A 10263-nucleotide genomic window follows, 5' to 3' on the forward strand; every position below is an offset into this window, starting at 1 on the left:
AAGGTGCCATGTGGGTAGGGGGTAAGGTGCCATGTGGGTAGGGGGTAAGGTGTCATGTGGGTAGGGGGTAAGGTGTCACGTGGGTAGGGGTAAGGTGCCCTGTGGGTAGGGGGTAAGGTGCCATGTGGGTAGGGGGTAAGGTGTCACGTGGGTAGGGGGTAAGGTGTCATGTGGGTAGGGGGTAAGGTGTCATGTGGGTAGGGGGTAAGGTGTCACGTGGGTAGGGGTAAGGTGCCCTGTGGGTAGGGGGTAAGGTGCCATGTGGGTAGGGGGTAAGGTGCCATGTGGGTAGGGGGTAAGGTGCCATGTGGGTAGGGGGTAAGGTGTCACGTGGGTAGGGGGTAAGGTGTCACGTGGGTAGGGGTAAGGTGCCCTGTGGGTAGGGGGTAAGGTGCCATGTGGGTAGGGGGTAAGGTGCCCTGTGGGTAGGGGGTATGGTACCCTGTGGGTAGGGGGTAAGGTGCCCTGTGGGTAGGGGGTAAGGTGCCCTGTGGGTAGGGGGTAAGGTGCCATGTGGGTAGGGGGTACGGTGTCATGTGGGTTGGGGGTAAGGTGCCACGTGGGTAGGGGGTAAGGTGCCATGTGGGTAGGGGGTAAGGTGCCCTGTGGGTAGGGGGTACGGTGCCCTGTGGGTAGGGGGTACGGTGCCCTGTGGGTAGGGGGTAATGTGCCGTGTGGGTTGGGGGTAATGTTCCGTGTGGGTAGGGGGTAAGGTGCCATGTGGGTAGAGGACATAGGGAGATAGTGAGTAGTGGGTAAGGTGCTGGATTGCAAGGAGGCAAGGGGCTCAGTCAGTGATGCTCTGTTTAAAGTAGGTCAGAATAGATGGGAGATGGTCAGGTTTGAGGGTGTATCTAGTGGTTAGGTCTGGGTGGAGGGAGTTCAATGGTGGGCATAGTGGTATTGGGTAAAAAATGAGGTCTGCAGATGCTGGAGATCACAGCTGCAAATGTGTTGCTGGTCAAAGCACAGCAGGCCAGGCAGCATCTCAGGAATAGAGAATTCTCTATTCCTGAGATAGTGGTATTGGGTCCTGAACATGGTGGGGAGACGTGGTCAGATCAGGTCAGGGTGTGGGAAGTGGGGGGGAGCTGTAGGGAGTCTGGGGTGATGTAGTTGGGATGCATGTAGTAACTTGTGGGAGGTATCAGTTTAATAGTTGTTAAGGAGTTGGACCAAGGTTTTTTTCCTAACTTTTCCTAACTGAGTGCCTAGTTTACTTCAGTATTCTCTGATTTAAACAGGTACGCTCGTGGTTTGCAGGTTTGAACAGCAGAATCTTTGATTTCCCAGGGAATTCTCTCAGAGTCTGCACCACTGGGGATTCCATGGGGTCCCAATGCACAGTTCCAATTTGTGCTTCAGGAATATTGGCCATCAGACAATCTAATAAATGCTGTCTTTACAAAGTGAGAAGGATCCTTTTTGTTTCACAGCCTTCTGTACTTGTCTTACCAACCACAAAGATTTGTAAACAGCCAATACTTTCCTACTGTTCCTGTCTCCTGCCCGATTGTACAGTTTGGTTTCTGTCACTTTTTTGCGGTTGGCCTTCCTTCACGCTTGCCCTCGCAATGATCCTGTGTCTCTTTCTCCCATCAGCCTCTGTCCTCCTGAGGAACGTGATGATTCTCTTCCCATGAGGCTCAGTGAGAGAGAGACATTTAGTTTCCTGGGAGAGATTGGAAAGGGTGGAAAGTGAATTTAAAACCCAGATTATATTGCAGGATCGACAGGCTGAACGGTTTCCTTGTGTTCCTGTTTCTTAGATTCTGTCTTCCCCGTTGGAGGTTATTATTCCCGCTTGGCTCTTGGAAGTGGGCGTGTTGAGTTTGAATTTCTGGGCTGTTTTGTTTCAAAGATACCGTGGTATAATAGGGGGAATTTGGGTTTCCCCAGCTGTACTGTGTGCAGCTTTTATCTCCTTACACATTAAAGGGTACATTAGTCGGGTCTAAAGGCTTTGACTTTCTGTTTTTTCATTGTGGGCTGAAATGGGAAAAGGACTATTTTACAAACTATTTTGAAAGCACAAGATTACTGTACTTTTTAAACACAAGTTGCCCAGGATTAACTGTGAATTGCTGTTTGTTTGATTAGTGGAAGAGAGGATGAGCTAGAGTGTACAAAGGGAGATCTGCCAGTAACACAGAGTCGATTGGTCCTGGAGTTGTTAATGACAATGACCTTTTGCTGGCCAACAATGTGATTGGCTCCCAGGTAGCTGAACAGCTTGTGGATGTGAATGATTATTCAGAAGCCATTGGACCTGCACAGGGGAAGGAGCTGTCCTCCTCTCTGTAATAAAAGCCTGAACAAGCCAGTTTGTTTCCAAACATCAGTTGCTGTAAGCTGTAACTTTTAACCAATATATCAGAGAGGATGGAAGGTATTGTTGCCAGGCTACAAATCCAGACACCCAGGTTCAAATCCCACCACGCTAGAGAGTAGAGATCAAACTTTTTAAAGATGTGGAATTAAGAGTCTAATGATGACTACAAAACTATTGTCGATTGTCATAAAAATACTTTTTGCTCACTAATGTCTGCCCTATTAATTACTGCCCTACAATGTGATTAACTCTGAACTACCCTCGAAAATGGCCAGGTTCAATGACTTACTGAAATGCCTCAAAATCAGAATGAAAGCAGATGAGCCACCTGGCAGTGACTAAAGCCCAGGAACCAATGCTGGCAAACTCAGCCGTGCCTACCATTGCTTGTTCCCCTCGGCTAAGATTGGGAGGGTCTTCTCATGGACCAGTCAAACAACAGCCTGGACCCCATACCTTATGAATACAACATGTCCCAGACAGCACTATCATCGTCCACAGGTATGTCCTGTCTTGCAGTGGAAGGACAGGGCAAGTGGAGTTGGTGGCACAGTGATATGTAGAAGTGAGTTGCCCTGGGGAGTTCTCCACATTAACTCCAGAAATGTACTGTCCTTCCTGAGCTGATGTATCAGTGTTTCTCCGTGTTGGACACCACTTGGAGGAGGCACTGAGGGTGACCAGGATGCAGAATGGCCTCTGGGTGGAGGGCTTCAAGAGCGGCTCAGCAGCAATACTACTGATCAATTTGGTCAGCCGCTAAAGGACATCGCTGCTAGACTGAGTCTACGGCAGGTGATGAATGAACCAACAAGAGGAAAAAGCCTACTTGACCTCACCTTTACTAATCTGCCGCTGCAGATGCATCTGTCCATAACTGTATCAGTAAGAGTGACCACTGCACAGTCCTTGTGGAAATTAAGTCTCATCTTTACAGTGAGAATACCCTCCATCGTGTTGTTATAGAGTTATAGCATTATAGAGATGTACAGCATGGAAACAGACCCTTCGGTCCAACCCGTCCATGCCGACCAGATATCCTAACCCAATCTAGTCCCACCTGCCAGCACCTGGCCCATATCCCTCCAAACCCTTCCTATTCATATACCCATCCAGATGCCTTTTAAATGTTGTAATTGTACCAGCCTCCACCACATCCTCTGGCAGCTCATTCCATACACGTACCACCCTCTGCATGAAAAAGTTGCCCCTTAGATCTCTTTTATATCTTTCCCCTCTCACCCTAAACCTATGCCCCCTCATTCTGGATTTTCCCACCCCAGGGCAAAGACCTTGTCTATTCACCCTCTCCATGCCCCTCATGATTTTATAAATCTCTATAACGTCACCCCTCAGCCTCCGATGCTCCAGGGAAAACAACCCCAGTCTATTCAACGTGTGGCTCTCCATCGTGTTGTGTGGCAGTGCCACAGTGCTAAATGCAAATAGACCTAGCAACTCAGGACTGGGCATCCATGAGGTGCTGTGGACATCAAAACCAGCAGAAACATACTGCAGCACACATCCCTACTTTACCATTACCATGAAGTAGGAGATCAGTCCTGGTTCAGTGGAGAGTGCAGGAGGACATCCCAGGAGCAGCATCAGGCATACTGAAAAATGAGGTTTCAACTAGCATTTTCAATAAGTAATAGAACTGCGCGATTCGAACACCATTGGATCAGATCTGAGTGAGGTGTGACCCTTCCTCAGAACAGGGCGACTCAGCTCCTGACCTTTTTAAAACCTTGCTTCAAACAAGGATAAAGGAGCTGAATACCAGAGGTGTGGTATGCATAACTGCACTTGACAGCAAGGTCACCTTTGACTGATTGTAGTATAAATAAGTGCGAGCGAAATGAGTGTCAGTGGGAATTGGGAAATCTCAGTGCTGATAGGAGTCATACCTGGCACAAAGGAAAATGGCTGTGGCTGTTGGAGCTCAATCATCTCAGCTCCAGGACATCTCTGCAGGAGTTCCTCAGGGCAGTGTCCTATCTTCAGCTGCATCATCAGTGACCTTCCCTCCATCGTAATGTCAGAAATGGGAATGTTCACTGATGGTTGGACAATGTTCAGCATCATTCATGACTCCTCAGATACTGAAGCAGTCCATATCCAAATGCAGCATGATCTGAACAACATTCAGATTTAGGGTGACAAGTGGCAAGGAACACTTGCCCCACACAAATGCCAGGCAATGACCATCTCAATAAGAGATTATCTAACTACCAGTCCTTGACATTCAGTGGTATCACTGTTGCTAAATCTCCCACTGTCAACATCCTGTGGGTTACCATTGATCAAAAACTGAACTGGGTTAGTCATATAAGTACTGTGACTACAGGAGCAAGTCAGAGGCTAGGGGTCCTACAGTGAGTAACTCGTACCCTGACTCCCCTTGTTAGGTTCTTTTTCCAAGGTTTTGCACACACCAACATTTGCAAACAGTTAAAATTTGTTAAAGCTTGTACAAGCTAGGTGACCACCCCTCACAGGCATGTGAGGTTGAGTCAAAATGAGGCCCTAAGCAAAGAAAACACATCCCCTTTATACTGGTCAGTTGGTAATGCTCACAGATACTCTGGCCACTTCCTCACAGTCACATGCTACTCAAGACAACCCCCAGTCACTCTCAGTTACCCCAGGTACGTGGGCAGGATGAGATCATCATCGGAGATAATGCACATGCTAATGCCTTAATCCCGGGGAATTGTTATGCAGATGATTTCCTGACTCGGTGATTCCCCAAGACAATGCAGGTACTGCATACCTCTGGTCAGAAAGCATTTCTGATTGGAAGAGATCAAATGATAGTATAACTTGACAATAAGAGGGGAGTAATAGCAAATGACTGCCTAAATATTGTGGGAATTAAAATGGAGGGTCATCTGCATTCCTTCCTGATTGTCGTCCCCACCCAAAAATAATATAGTTTAACCCTTTAATATTACATTAATATCCAGAGAAATATTCCCATTTAATCTTTTAACATTACACCATAGCCTGTTCACCACAGAAAAGACACAGGTCAGGCGTGTGTTGGAATACTCCTCACTTTGAGTGCAGCTCCAACAATGCTCAAGAAACTGGATACCATCCAGGACAAAGCAGCACATTCACAAGCATCCACTCCCTCTAACACTGATGATTAGAAGCGGCAGTGTATGCCATCAAGAATAGGGGCAGCACAGTGGCTCAGTGGTTACCACTGCTGCCTCACAGTGCCAGGGACCGGACTCAATTCCAGCCTTGCACGTCTGTGTGAAGTTTGCACACTCTCCCCGTATCTGCTTGGGTTTCCTCTGGGTGCTACGGCTTCCTGTCACAGTCCAAAGATGTGCGGATTAGGTGGATTGGCCAAGCTAAATTGTTACATAGTGTTCAGGGATGTGTAGGTTTTGTCAGGGCTAAATGTAGAGTAATAGGATAGGGGAATGGGTCTGGGTGGGATACTCTTCGGAGGGTCAGTGTGGACTTGTTGGGCCAAATGGCCTGTTTCCATACTGTAGGGAATCTATGATGTCTACGACGATGCTTCTTAGCTTTTTTTTAAATTTATGACCAGTTTAACCTAGAAGGATAAGGGCAACACACACATGGGAGCACCAGCACCACCTGTAAGTTCCCTGCCAAATTCCCAACCATCTTGGTAATATATCATTGTTCACTGTCGCTGGGTCAAAATCCTGCAACTCTCTCCCTGGAGGCATTGTGGGTCCACCTACAGCACATGAACTGCAGCAGTTCATGAAGGCAGGCTCACTCTTACCTTCTCAAGGGGCAACTAGGGACAGGAAATAAATGCTGCCCCAGCCAGCAATGCCCATGTTCTACGAGCGAACAAGAAAAAGAGTTTTGCATTAAGGGACAACTTTTTCATGCAGAGGGTGGTACGTGCATGGAATGAGCTGCCAGAGGATGTGGTGGGGGCTGATACAATTGCAACATTTAAGAGGCATTTGGATGGGTATATCAATAGGAAGGGTTTGGAGCGATACGGGCCGGGTGCTGGCAAGTGGGACTAGATTGGGTTGGGATATCTGGTCGGCATGGATGGGTTGGACCGAAGGGTCTGTTTCCATGCTGTACATCTCTATGAGTCTATTTACAAAAAGACAGAAGAGTCTCTGAACGAGCAAGTGTGAAGCTGTGTGGAAAATGTCAGAGAATCTGTAAAGCTATTTTTAATTTTAGTTTGCTCCATGTGAAGCCGGGATGTATCAGTGAATATTCTGTTAAAGAGAAAGCATCTGTGGCCTCCATTCCCAAAGAGCGTATAAATGGAAGATCTTTCTGTCTCATGTGGGAACAGCCTATCCACATCATGCCTCACATCTGATCAAACATCAAACTTTGTTAGGGCGGACTGCTTGCCCTTCTTCCGCGGTTACATTAGGGCCCGGGTGTCCTTGGAGAAGGAGCACGAGGTGTCCACCAACACCCTGGAGTTGTTCAGGGAGAGGTGGGCACCGCAGGGAGTGGAGTGCATCATTTCCCCCTCCAACGCTATTTTGATTTAGTCCTTGCCCTCCCGTTCACTGTTTGATCACACAGCATTGCCCTTTGATGTGAAGGGCACTGCTCGTCACAGGCCGCTCGGGTGTTTTCCTACTTTTCCTGGTGGTGGAAATTGAATAAAGATTTGTACACCTTGTGTCTCTCACTGTGTCTCACACCTGCACACACACAACATGGGTGCTGGGGATAAAAATAATAAGCACTACCGCAGTTAGGCGGTAATGTGGGGGAAATAAAAAAAACCCAGCACATTAGTCGTAAAAAAAAGGCATCCTTCACACAGCATTGCCCTTTGATGTGAAGGGCACTGCTTGTCACTGGCCACTCGGGAAAATAAAAAAAAAATCAAACATCAAACTCTTTTATAAAGATTACAAACTTAAAACAAATCAGAATAACAGAATGTGCCTCTGATCAATTGTTGATCTTGATCTTCCCTTCCTCATGTTACCAATAACCTCATGCCTGAGGTGTTGCGCGTAGGAAATCATGTAAATGAGGGACTTTGTTAAATTATACAATGAGCTACTCAGGTAAAGTAAACATTTTGATAGGAAGTTAATTTACACCAGCAAATGTGTTTTTTTCCCATTTGAATGGACCTTGAAACACCGCAGATGGTAATTGAGGTTTGATGGGGCTGTGACTGGTCAATTTTGGTGCTTCACATAAATATTTATTCTGCTGTTGCGTCTCACTAGTAGTTCTGCAATTATTTGGGGGCTATCAATTTTAATAATGTTACGGTTTGACTTGAATACATTTCCCCTTCTGTATTATCTCACGTTAAACAGACACAGGATTTTTTTTAATTAAATCGTTCGCTGCTAAATGTATTTGTACAGCTCCCTTTTCCGCACCAGGTCATTTATCATGGTTAATGGAGCAAGATCAAAGTGATTTAAATTATCATTTTTCAGACGTGCTTAAAGTTAAAGATTGGCAGGGAGTTTGCTGAATAGAGAATCGTGAGGAGTTCTTTCCTCAGTGAGTTCCGAATTCAGCTCACAGTTAAGGGGACATGTGTCCTTTCTATTCCAAACTGAATAAAACCATTTCTCTTCTTCTTGGTCTGTCCCCCAGTCCTGAGAAAGGGTCACCGGACCTGAAAAGTTAACTCTGATTTCTCTCCACAGATGCTGCCAGACCTGCTGAGCTTATCCAGCATTTTCTGCTTTGGCTTCCTCAGGACTGAGGGTGGCTTCCTTCCACACTGGAGCTGTGGGTCTTAAGATGGCGCAATAGTCGAATGTTGGAGGCATTTCCTCTGCCCTTGTGGCAACCAGTTGCCATGATGAAGAAAAACATACAACCGAGAAACAAGAGTAGGCCGCGTGGCCCATTGAGACTGCTCTGCCAAGACACAAGATCGTGGTTGATCTGATTTTAGCCTCAACTCTATACTCTTGTGTATCTCTAATACTTTTCATCCCTTTGGTCTCCAAGGGTCAATCCCATTCTGCCTTAAAAATATTTAAAGATCCTGCATCCACTGCCTTTTGATGAAGGGAATTCCAAAGATTCTCAACTTTCTCCTTCGCTGTCATCCATTTCAGACAGTGTCACAAAATATTGACAGCTGTTGGCCCAAGGATTCTTTCAGTGCTGCACCCCTCCCATCCCCCTTCATGAAACCCCATCATCGTATCCATCTGACCCCATCACCGTATCCATCTATTCCCATCACCATATCCATCTATCACCATCTCCGTATCCATCTATCACCATCTCCGTATCCATCTGTCCCCATCTCCGTATCCATCTATCCACATCTCCGTATCCATCTGTCCACATCACCGTATCCATCTGTCCCCATCACCGTATCCATCTTTCCCCGTCACCGTATCCATCTTTCCCTGTCACCGTATCCATCTATCCCCATCACTGTACCCATCTAACCCCATCTCCGTACCCATCTGACCCCATCTCCGTACCCATCTGTCCCCATCTCCGTACCCATCTGACCCCATCTCCGTACCCATCTAACCCCATCACCGTATCCATCTGTCCCCATCACTGAATCCATCTGACCCCATCTCCGTATCTATCTATCACCATCACCGTATCCATCTGCGCCCATCACCGTATCCATCTATCACCGTCTCTGTATCCATCTATCCCCATCTCTGTATCTATCTATCCCCATCACCGTATCCATCTATCCCCATCACCGTATCCATCTGCGCCCATCACCGTATCCATCTGCGCCCATCACCGTATCCATCTATCCCCATCACCGTATCCATCTATCCCCATCACCGTATTCATCTATCCCCATCACCGTATTCATCTGCCCCATCACCGTATCCATCTATCCCCATCACCGTATCCATCTATCACCATCTCCGTATCCATCTGACCCCATCACCGTATCCATCTATCCCCATCACCGTATCCATCTGTCCCCATCACCGTATCTATCTATCACCATCACCGTATTCATCTGCCCCATCACCGTATCCATCTATCACCGTCTCTGTATCCATCTATCCCCATCACCGTATCCATCTATCCCCATCACCGTATCCATCTATCACCATCTCCGTATCCATCTGACCCCATCACCGTATCCATCTGACCCCATCACCGTATCCATCTGTCCCCATCACCGTATCCATCTATCACCATCTCCGTATCCATCTGACCCCATCACCGTATCCATCTGTCCCCATCACCGTATCCATCTATCACCATCACCATATCCATCTGACCCCATCACCGTATCCATCTGTCCCCATCACCGTATCCATCTATCCCCATCACCGTATCCATCTGTCCCCATCTCCGTATCCATCTGACCCCATCACCGTATCCATCTATCCCCATCACCGTATCCATCTGACCCCATCACCGTATCCATCTGACCCCATCACCGTATCCATCTGACCCCATCACCGTATCCATCTGACCCCATCACCGTATCCATCTGACCCCATCACCGTATCCATCTGACCCCATCACCGTATCCATCTATCCCCATCATCGTATCCATCTGCCCCATCACCGTATCCATCTGACCCCATCACCGTATCCATCTGACCCCATCACCGTATCCATCTGTCCCCATCACCGTATCCATCTGACCCCATCACCGTATCCATCTATCCCCATCACCGTATCCATCTATCACCATCACCGTATCCATCTGTCCCCATCACTCCTGTCTTTGTGTTCTTCTCTTTTTTCCCCCTTCAGTGCATCTGTTCACTTGCGTCACTCCCCGTGGTAGCGAGGACCACATTCTCATCACTGTCTGGGTAAGGATGTTTCTCGTAAAGTTCCAATCAGGTTTACTAGTAACTGCCTTATATTTATGGCGCCATGTTTCAGTTTTACATTTCAAGAAGGAGTTAGCTTTAGTTCATGAGGCTAAAGCAATCAAAGCGAATAGGGAGAAAGCAGGAACAGTG

Source organism: Hemiscyllium ocellatum, chromosome 10 (genome assembly GCF_020745735.1).
Source record: "Hemiscyllium ocellatum isolate sHemOce1 chromosome 10, sHemOce1.pat.X.cur, whole genome shotgun sequence".
NCBI classification, from domain to species: domain Eukaryota; kingdom Metazoa; phylum Chordata; class Chondrichthyes; order Orectolobiformes; family Hemiscylliidae; genus Hemiscyllium; species Hemiscyllium ocellatum.